Below are 11888 nucleotides of genomic sequence, written 5' to 3'. Positions count from 1 at the left end.
GTTTTTGCACATGGTGGGAATCCTTTGTCCCCCAGTGTGATTCCCACCTCCAGTTAGTGGAAAAATACTAGTATTATCATGGAGTCCAGTAACAGGTAACTTGGTCACATGACACTGCAACCATAACTCAGAGGCTGTTTGTAACATCCCCAGAAAGACTTCCCGGTGGGAGATTAGCATCTTCAAAGACCTATTGTTTTCCCTAATGGCCATTCCCCATCGGCCATCCAAACTGATTGCATTCTGTCTAGTGGGCGTTCCCCAGGTGTAAACACATTTGTAATAGATGCATAGACAACATTCCTAACTTCAGATACAAAAATGATACATGCATATAAATAGGACAATCATATTCAGTAAATCATAAACTTTCCAATGATCTCTCACATGACCCATCTTGCATAAAATACATCTTAGTTATGCCATAATCATAACTATATCTCTATGAAGAATATGGGGGTGTATCATAGATTCTCAGGGTGGGAAGGGACCTCAGGAGGCCATCTAGTCCAACCCCCTGCTCAGAGCAGGACCAATCCCCAATTAAATCACCCCAGCCAGGGCTTTGTTAAGCTTGACCTTAAAAGCCTCTCAGGAAGGAGATTCCACCACCTCCCTAGGTAACCCATTCCAGGGCTTCACCACCCTCCTAGTGAAAAAGTTTTTCCTAATATCCAACCTAAATCTCCCCCACTGCAACTTGAGACCATTACTCCTTGTTCTATCATCTGCTACCACTGAGAACAGCCAGGCTCCATCCTCTTTGGAACCCCCTTTCAGGTAGTTGAAAGCAGCTATCAAATCTCTCCTCATTCTTTTTTCTGAAGACTAAATAAACCCAGTTCCCTCAGCCTCTCCTCATAAGTCATGTGCTCCAGCCCCCTAATCATTTTTGTTGCCCTCCGCTGGACTCTTTCCAATTTTTCCACATCCTTCTTGTAGTGTGGGGCCCAAAACTGGAAACAGTACTCCAGATGAAGCCTCACCAATGCTGAATAGAGGGGAAAGATCATGTCCCTCGATCTGCTGGCAATGTTCCTACTTATACAGCCCAAAATACTGTTAGCCTTCTTGGCAACAAGGGCACACTGTTGACTCATATCCAGCTTCTCGTCCACTGTAACCCCTAGGTCCTTTTCTGCAGAACTGCTGCCCCGCCACTCAGTCCTTAGTCTGTAGCCATGCATGGGATTCTTCTGTCCTAAGTGCAAGGCTCTGCACTTGTCCTTGTTGAACCTCATCAGATTTCTTTTGGCCCAATCCTCTAATTTGTCTAGGTCTCTCTGTATCCTATCCCTACCCTCCAGCGTATGTACCACTCCTCCCAGTTTAGTGTAGTGCCACATCCATCTCCTCCTCCAAAGCAGGCCTGGTCTAAGAAATTAGGTCGGTATAACTACGTCACCCAGGGGTATGAAAAATCCACACACCTGAGCGATGCTGTTTTAACTGACCTAACCCCCAGCGTAGAAAGTGCTTGGTCAATGGGAGAATTCTCCTGTCGACCTAGTTACTGCCTCTCGGGAAGTGGACTACCTTCCTAGACCAGTGGGAGAACCCATCCCGTCAGTGTAAGTAGCTTCTTCACTGAAGCGCTGCAGCTTTTTAAGTTTAGATTAGTCCTTAGGTAATACATTGCTGTCTTGCTAATTTCCCACAGACATAATGTACTGCTTTCCTTTGAAGGGCCATCTTTGCTGATCTCTTCTCTCTCTCTATTCATATCTTTCCTTGACCTTGTCCTTCCTCAGTTACCAGTCTGACTTCATACCTCCTGTTATTGAAAGGACAGGTTACCGAGAAAAGGTGGCATGAATTTTAAAGAGGCCCTGTCAAGAAGTTTAGAGCCAGAATTTAAGATATGTTACTATGAGATTTTACAAAAGCTTATATTAATGTTTTCATGATATTTTAAAAGAAATATTTAAATTAAAATATTTCCTTGAGATTTGGGGTAAAAATTTCAAAAGTGCCTTCAATGGGAGTTAGGTGCCAAGTCTGTGGTTTCCCTCCACAAGTGTTTAGCAACACAGGAGAAGCAGAAGTGGAAACAATAAGGGCCCAATCCAGAGCCTCTGGTAGTCAGTGGGAACATACACATTGACTTCAATGGGGTGCAGACTGGTGCTTTTGTTTTGGGCACATAGTGTGATGGAATAGAGAAGCATAGATATTAAGAATTAAGGAAAAGGTATAGTCAAAGGTGGAGAGGGAAGGGAGGAGAGGTCAGTCAAAGGAAGAGAAGTCAGGAATACTGATAGTTTAGAGCAGTAGTTCTCAAACCTTTGTATTGGTGACTCCTTTCACACAGCAAGCCTCTGAGTGCGACCCCCCCCCTTATAAATTAAAACACTTTTTTTTATATTGAACACTATTTTAAATGCTGGAGGTGAAGTAGGGTTTGGGGTGGAGGATGACAGTTTGTGACCCCCTGTGGAGTCACAACCCCCAGTTTGAGAACCCCTGGTTTAGAGGTCATGGTAGGAGAGCTGAGGAGCAATATGGAGTGAAAGATATGAGACAGCAGAAATTCAGTGATGGAAAGGTCTGTGAAGAAGCAATGTTGAATAAAGATGAATGCAAGGAAGTGGCTGTGATTGTGGGTGCGAGAATAAATCCAAAGTTGCATGTAGAAAGGCAAAGTAATGGTGACAAGTTGGAGGTTAATGTGTCTGATAGGAAACAGCGTGAAACTGAAATCAATGAGGTTGAGGGTGGGGGATTGAGAAGAGAGGAAGAAAGGTAGCAAGGTGTTCAAATTAAAGAATAACTGGGAGGGGACAGAGTTGAGGGTGGTAGTAAATGACAGCAACATGGAGATAGAAAGCTGAGAGGAGTCTGATGGAGTGGATTCAAAGAAAAAGGAGTGAAACAGAGAAAGGGAATGGTTGGAAACAGCATTGTGACAGGAGGAGATCTATGCCACGGGTACACTTTTTCTTGCTAGAAGCTTTGGCTTGTGGTACATGAGTGACAGAGAGGGCAGAATCCAATGTTTCAACATCTTTGATGTGTGAGTAGCAGGAAATAGACCAACAACATAATGGTGAAAAGCAATTACATTTTTAAAAATTCCTCTTTTAATCATCTAGGGTGACAGTCACACAGGTAAAAGATTCTTTTTGTGTATAAATGTCTGATTTTTATCTTCACAGTATTTAATTGAGTTACTTAGCTATTGCAACATTTTCTTGAGAAAAACAAGAACGTAGCCATTAAGATTTCAATGATGGCATTAAAATTCCTAAAAAAAAAATCTTCCAGGACAGTAAGATTAATAAATAAATAATGGGTGAGGTTCTGCCCTGCACTTGGAGTGAGAGCTAAGAGAAGTCCATAGCTGTGTACTGCTCAGAGCAGGAATAGGTGACAGTGGTAAAAACACCTGAGCTTTCTCTATAATAGTGCTTCCCTCTGTGCTAGACAAATAGTGTAAAAAGACTAAGGGCAGGTCTACACTACGGGGTTAAGTCGACCTAAGTTACGCAACTCCAGCTATGTTATTCACGTAGCTTAGACTGACTTACTGCGGTGTCTACACCATGCTGGATCGATGGGAGAAACTCTCCCATCAACTTACCTTATGCTTCTCGTTCCGGTGGAGTACTGGAGTCAAAGGGAGAATGATCTGTGGTCAATTTAGCGCAAGGGTTCTCAAACTAGGGGTCGGGACCCCTCAGGGGGTTGCAAGGTTGTTACATGTGAGGTCATAGAATCATATAATATTAGGGTTGGTCACATCAGGAGGTCATCTAGTCCAATCCCCTGCGCAAAGCAAGACCAACACCAACTAAATCATCCCAGCCAGGGCTTTGTCAAGCCTTAAAAACCTCTAAGGAAGGAGATTCCACCACCTCCCTAGGTAACCCATTCCAGTGCTTCACCACCCTCTGAGTGAAATAGTATTTCCTAATATCCAACCTAGACCTTCCCCACTGCAACTTGAGATCATTGCTTCTTGTTCTGTCATCTGTCACTGCTGAGAACAGCCTAGCTCCATCCTTTTTGGAACCCCCCTTCAGGTAGTTGAAGGCTGCTCTCAAATCCCCCCCGACCCACTCTTCTCTTTCTGCAGACAAAATAACCCCAGTTCCCTCAGCCTCTCCTCGTAAGTCATGTGCCCCAGCCCCCTAATCATTTTCACTGCCCTCCGCTGGACTCTCTCCAATTTGTCCACATCCCTTCTGTAGTCGGGGGGGGGGACCAAAACTGCATGCAGTACTCCAGGTGTGGCCTCACCAGTGCTGAATAGAGGGAAATAATCACTTCCCTCAATCCGCTGGCAATGCTCCTACTAATACAGCTCAATATGCTGTTGGCCTTCTTGGCAACAAGGGCACACTGCTGACTCATATCCAGTTTCTCGCCCACTGTAATCCCCAGGTCCTTTTCTGCAGAACTGCTGCTTAGCCAGTCAGTCTCCAGCCTGTAGCGGTGCATGGGATTCTTCCTTCCTAAGTGCAGGACTCTGCACTTGTCCTTGTTGAACATCATCAGATTACTTTTGGCCCAATCCTCCAATTTGTCTTGGTCACTCTGGACCCTATCCCTACCCTCCAGCGTATCTACCTCTTCCCCCAGCTTAGTGTTATCTGTGAACTTGCTGAGGGTGCAATTCATCCCCTCATCCAGATCATTAATGAAGATATTGAACAAAACCGGCCCCAGGACCGACCTCTGGGGCACTCCACTTGATACCGGCTGCCAACTAGACATCGAGCCGTTGTTCATTACCCGTTGAGCTCGACAATCTAGACAGCCTTCTATCCACCTTATAGTCCACTCATCCAATCCATACTTCTTTAATTTGCTGGCAATACTGTGGGAGACCGTAACAAAAGCTTTGCTAAAGTCAAGATATATCACATCCACCGCTTTCCCCATATCCACAAAGCCTGTTATCTCATCATAGAAAGCAATCAAGTTGGTCAGGTATGACTTGCCCTTGGTGAATCCATGTTGAATGTTCCTGATCATCTTCCTCTCCTCCAAGTGCTTCAAAATGGATTCCTCAAGGACCTGCTCCATGGTTTTGCCGGGGACTAAAGTGAGGCTGTAGATCCCCGGGTTCTCTTTCTTCCCTTTTTTAAATATGGGCACTATATTAGCCTTTTCCCAATCGTCCGGGACCTCTCCCTATCGCTACGAATTTTCCAAGATAATGGCCCATGGTCACAAGCTGTCAGCCTCCACCCCAAACCCTGCTTTGCCTTCAGCATTTATAATGGTATTAAATTAAAAAAACACTTTTTTGTACATTTATGAGGGGGGGGTCGCACTCAGAGGCTTTCTATGTGAAAGGGGTCACCAGTACAAAAGTTTGAGAACCACTGATTTAGCAGGTCTTCACTAGACCCACTAAATTTACCCCCGGTGGATTGATCGCCGTAGCGTCAATCCCCAGTAAGTGTAGACTTGCCCTTACTGTAGTAAGGCCCTAATGTAAAGGTAGCTCAAAACAGTTACCACAGGAGGAGCACAATTGTCCTTATCTTGCACCAAAAGGGGCATGGCCTGAATAAGTGGGCATGACCAAGTGATTTGTAAATTTCACTTATGCTGAGATACTTCAGAGCTGTAAAATTAGTATAGGGTAATCTTCTCTCTCAAACTGAAGTTAGTCTTGGGCTCCTTTAAATTCTCCATAAATCAGACACATAGGTGGTGTACCAGGAGACTGATATCCTGGCAGCTGTTCTTCAGCTCTTGCTTGCTGAAAAAGTAAAAAAACCAGGAACACATTGCTTTAAAAAAAAAAAAATAAGAGCATGCAGTCATTTCAAAACACCCTCCAAATTGCCTAAAGTTACTGCTATAAGGAATGCTGTCTTCATAAGACAGACGGTTCAGAGAATGACCTGACAATGGTTTGAAGAGAGGTGCTGTAAATTTTTGTGAGAACAAGATTAACAGCTCATGATGGAGACGTTCAGGCGCCAGAGGAAACACATGGAACACACCTTTCGTAAACTTCCCACAGTAGACTAAGTGAAGAGTGTCAATCCATGCATCGCATGGTGGAAAGCTGATAAGGCCAATGGACCTTAATAGAAGTCAAAGACATTTTGACCAAAGTGTAGGAGATAATTCTAGATAAAAGCGAAGAATGACCGTTTGCTCCCTTTCGAGCTTCCCACCTGGAAAATACCTCCCACTTCATTGAACATTTATCTGGTTGAAAGCTTTCTGCTTTCTAATAGGATCTTTGACTTCAACATAATGCTTGCTCTGGTGTTCCCAGCAAATCAGAAGCAAAGCCATCAGCCTAAAAGATTTTGAATCTGGAGAAGATGAGAATGGAACACGTGTTTCCAGCTAATCAACCAGATCACACACATTCTCTGATAGAGACGCTAGCAGTGGGGAAGCCAAGGTGATAGCAGTAGGTAGGAGGACAGTAGTCCACAAAGTCTCCATGAATCAGGAGGATCTTAGAGACAATGCATGAATGGAATAGATGCTGGTTCAGGGGAAGAACTAGTTAAAAGAGGAGGAGAAGGCGGCCTTACTGAGTCAGGTTACCAAGAAAACTCTACACTGGCATCAAGATCCATCCCTGAAAAGAACAAGACTGTCACAGCTAGTACCAGGGTCCTTGGCCTCTGAGGTCTAACTTTTGTCAGGAGGTGATTTGGTACCAAAGCCTGGGACACAGCACTTCAGCTTCTATTTAATATATTCATACAGTAAAACTAAAACTATCTCTATCCTGTCTTGCACTCAATTGCTGGTAGATGGCAGCAAATGACAGATTTTCAAACAAAGCCCGTTGCCAACTGTGTCCACATATCTATCCAGGGGACACCATCATAGGGCCTAATCACATCAGCCACACTATCAGAGGCTCGTTCACCTGCACATCTACCAATGTGATATATGCCATCATGTGCCAGCAATGCTCCTTTCCCATGTACATTGGCCAAACTGGACAGTCTCTACGTAAAAGAATAAACACAAATCAGATGTCAAGAATTATAACATTCAAAAACCAGTCGGAGAACACTTCAATCTCTTTGGTCACTCGATTATAGACCTAAAAGTGGCAATTCTTCAACAAAAAAACTTCAAAAACAGACTCCAATGAGAGACTGCTGAATTGGAATTAATTTGCAAACTGGATACAATTAATTTAGGCTTAAATAAAGACTGGGAGTGGATGGGTCATTACACAAAGTAAAACTATTTCCCCATGTTTATTCCCGCCCCCCTCCCGCCCCGCTGTTCCTCAGACGTTCTTGTCAACTGCTGGAAATGGCCCACCTTGATTATCACTACAAAAGGTTTTTCTTCCCCTCCAACTCCCGCTCTCCTGCTGGTAATAGCTCACCTTATCTGATCACTCTCGTTACAGTGTGTATGGTAACACCCATTGTTTCATGTTCTCTGTGTACATAAATCTCCCCACTGTATTTTCCACTGAATGCATCCGATGAAGTGAGCTATAGCTCACAAAAGTTTATGCTCAAATAAATTTGTTAGTCTCTAAGGTGCCACAAGTCCTCCTTTTCTTTTTGCGGATACAGACTAACATGGCTGCTACTCTGAAACCTGTGCTATATCAGGTTCTCCTTTTACATGACTGCAGAATCTTTGGTTCTCAAAACAAAATGGTGCTACCTTTGCATTAGCAAGAGATTTGAAATTTGTAAATGGATAGGTTTCAAATATGAAATACAACTCTTTAAATGTGTTTTATTCTCCAAGAAGTTTAAGTAGCCACTCTGACTCTTCCCAACAAACCCCTTGACTAGGGCTGGATTTGTGGTAATTCTGGTGGTTTAGGAACAGCTACACCAGTTCTCCATCAGCTGATAACTCTCCAACACTAGTGGAATTCTCAGAGGACCAGATTTGGCTGCTTTCCAAACACTTCCTGCTACCAGAGTGATACTAAATGATTGGAACATAGGAGAATCTGACCTATAGGATGTATAGTTATTCACATATTGAACACTGAGTCTCATTCACAATCATGTTACATTACAAAAATTGTTGCACAGTCAGGGAAAACAATAAATTTTACTATAACACAATGGTTATAACGAAAGCTCATGCTCAAATAAATTGGTTAGTCTCTAAGGTGCCACAAGTACTCCTTTTCTTTTTGCGAATACAGACTAACACGGCTGTTACTCTGAAACAATGGTATATAAGGCACAAATAAAAACGTAGGCAAATTGATTGCCTGGGTATCTAAATTAGCATGATTGGCAGAAAGTAATCAAACCTCATTCTATTAAGGTGGGATTCACCATCTGGTACTATTATATGCAGTCTTAAGAATATATTTTTTATCATCCAATCAGCATACAGTCTTTAAAGAAGTTCTTGTATTGTTATTAGTTTTGTGATATAGTGTCTTTTTGAGGAAGCTATGGCAAATAGCAAGGGAATTTGCTCTCTGCTTTAATCTCTCTAACTCACTGGTGTGCAACTTGCGGCTCACAGGCAGCCCATCAAGATAATCTGATTGTGGGCCGCAAGACATTTTGCTGCTGTTGACCGTCTGCAGGCATGGCCCGCCACAGCTCCCAGTGGCTGCGGTTCACTGTTCCCAGCCAATGGGAGCTGTGGGAAGTGGTAGCCAGCACATCCCTGCGGCCTACCACTTCCTGCAGCTCCCATTGGCTGGGAATAGCGAACTGCAGCCACTGGGAGCTGCAGAGGGACGTGCCTGCAGACGGTCAATGTCAGCAAAATGTCTTGCGGCCCGCAATCAGATTACCCTGATGGGCCACATGCGGTCCGTGAGCTGCAGGTTGCCCACCACTGCTCTAACTAGAGTCACTTCTTGAGGGAGAGAAACCAGCCAGTTGTGTTTGAACTGAGCTCCATGAAAGAGGGGAGTGTATGCAAGCAGTTTGTGACTAACTCTGTTCAAGGGCTGCTGTATATAGTTTAAAATAAGCAAGCTGTACTAAGAATATGCCTAGACAGCACATCACTGATTTCTTCTCCCACAAGGCCCTGACGTCTACTACTGCTTCGTAGAGATGCAACAATACTGTAGCCTGTGGATCTCTGGGATTCTGTAGAGAGATGGCTATTCATAAGGTGCTAGCTCTTGTTTCTACCTGCTAAATTGCATTAAAGAGACAAGGTGGGTGAGGTAACATCTGTTATTGTACTAACTTCTGTTGGTGAATGAGACAAGCTTTCTGTGTAAGCTCAAAAGTTTGTCTCACTCACGGGCAGAAGTTGGTCCAATAAAAGATATTACCTCACCCACCTTGTCTCTCTAATATCCTGGGACCGACACAACTACGTCAACACTGCATACAAACTGCATTACAGATAGATATAAATACAGTAGAATGTCAGAGTTACGAACACTTTGAGAATGCAGGTTGTTCATAACTCTGAAATGTTCCTAATTCTGAACAAAATGTTATGGTTGTTCTTTCAAAAGTTTACAACTGAACATTGACTTAATACAGCTTTGAAACTTTACTATGCAGAAGAAAAATGCTGCTTTTAACCATCTTAATTTAAATTAAACAAGCACAGAAAGTTTCCTTGTCAAATTTTTTAAAAACTTTTTTTAGTTGTGTACGTTTAACACAGTACTATACTGTATTTGCCTTTCTTTTTTTGGTCTCTGCTGCTGCCTGATTGCATACTTCCCATTCCAAATGAGGTGTGTAGTTGACTGGTCAGTAGGGCTGTCAATTAATCGCAGTTAACTCACACGATTAACTCAAAAAAATTTATCGCGATTAATCGCACTTATAACAATAGAATACCAATTTAAATGTATTAAATATTTTTGGATGTTTTTCTACATTTTAAATATTGATTTCAATTACAACATAGAATACAAAGTGCAAAAAGCTCACTTTATATTATTATTTTTGATTACAAATATATGCACTGTAAAAATGATAAACAAAAAAAATAGTATTTTTCAATTCACCTCATACAAGTACTGAATTGCAATCTCTTTATTGTGAAAGTGTAACTTACAAATGCAGATTTTTTTTTTTTGGTTACATAACTACACTCAAAAACAAAACAGTGTAAAACTTTAGAGCCTACAAGTCCACTCAGTCCTGCTTCTTATTCTGCCAATCACTAAGACAAACAAGTTTGTTTACATTGACTGGAGATAACTGCTGTCTACTTCTTATTTACAATGTCACCTAAAAGTGAGAAGAGGCGTTTGCATGGCACTTTTGTAGCCAGCGTTGCAAGGTATTTACATGCCAGATATGCTAAACACCCATATGCCCCTTCCATGCTTTGGCTACCATTCCAGAGGACATGTTTCCATGCTGATGATGCCCGTTAAAATAACAATGTGTCAATTACCATTTGTGACTGTATTCTTTGTGGGGCGGGGGAGGGGAGAGGAGAGAAAGGTATGTCTCCTGCTTTGTCACACCCGCATTCTGCATATATTTCATGTTATAACAGTCTTGGATGATGACCCTGCACATGTTCATTTTAAGAACACTTTCACGGCAGATTTGACAAAATGCAAAGAAGGTACTAATGTAAGATTTCTAAAAATACTACAGCACTTGACCCAAGGTTTAAGAATCTGAAGTGCAGTCCAAAATCTGAGAGGGACGAGGTGTGGAGCATGCTTTTAAAAGTCTTAAAAGAGCAACACTCTGATGTGGAAACTACAGAACCCAAACCACCAAAAAAGAAAATCAACCTACTACTGGTGGCATCTGACTCAGATGATGAAAATGAATATGCGTCAGTCCCCACTGCTTTGGATTGTTATCAAGCAGAGCCCATCATCAGCATGGAAGCATGTCCCCTGGAATAGTTGTTGAAGCATGAAGGGACATATGAATCTTTAGAGCATCTGGCATGTAAATATCTTGCAACGCCAGCTACAACAGTGCCATACGAATGCCTCTTCTCATTTTTAGGTGACATTGTAAGCAAGAAGCAGGCAGCATTATCTCCTGCAAATTGTAACCAACCTTGTTTGTCTGAGTGATTGGCTGACCAAGAAGTAGGACTGAGGGGACTTGTAGGTTCTAAAGTTTTACATTGTTTTATTTTTTAATGCCATTTTTTTGGTACATAATTCCGTATTTGTAAGTTCAACTTTCATTATAAAGAGATTGCACTACAGTACTTGAATGAGGTGAATTGAAAAATTTAATTTTTTTTGTTTTTTTACAGTGCAAATATTTGTAATAAAAAATAAATATAAAGTGAGCACTTTACACTTTGTATTCTGTGTTGCAATTGAAATTAATATATTTGAAAATGTAGTTAACATCCAAAATATTTAAAATAAATGGATTCTATTGTTGTTCAACAGTGCGATTAATCGCAATTAACTTTTTTAATCATGACTTCTAATTGCTTGACAGCCCTACTGGTCAGTTAGTAACTCTGGTGTTCATAACTTTCTCTAAGGTTCTGCTGTACCTTAAATACTTTCCTAAAGTTATTTTCAATGTTAGCAATTGACACAGATATGTTACCTGATCACAAATGGAAAAGGACATGGGACTCTATAAAGGTGTGGTCCACCCAATGAAAAACAATTGAAGAGCCTGCCCTGAGTCTCCTTATTCACTGGAGAAGTTGAAAGGGTCTTTGCCCCAAGCCCCCTTGCTTCCTGGAGAGGCCAGGGAAGGGGGGGACTCCCCCATACATGCCCTATCCCAGGGGTCTCACACACAGTTATTTGCTGTGGCCTGCCAAGCTCCCCGTGCACCCCCCATGCACCCCCTCAGGGTGGAGTGGGGGTGGGAGCGGGGGGGGGGGCTTTTGTGTCTTTACATAAAATGGTGTCAGTGATGCAGCCCTCGGGCCAACGTACTAGTCCTGATGTGGCCCTCATGGTGATTTGAGTTTGAGATCCCTGCCCCATCCCAAATCTCTGCACACGGCCTGCCCTGACACTCCTCACTTTTTCC

The sequence above is a fragment of the Eretmochelys imbricata genome, chromosome 3 (genome assembly GCF_965152235.1).
Source record: "Eretmochelys imbricata isolate rEreImb1 chromosome 3, rEreImb1.hap1, whole genome shotgun sequence".
Taxonomy (NCBI): Eukaryota; Metazoa; Chordata; order Testudines; family Cheloniidae; genus Eretmochelys; species Eretmochelys imbricata.
The sequence above is the reverse complement of the archived record's forward strand: the minus strand, read 5'-3'. Positions refer to the sequence as shown.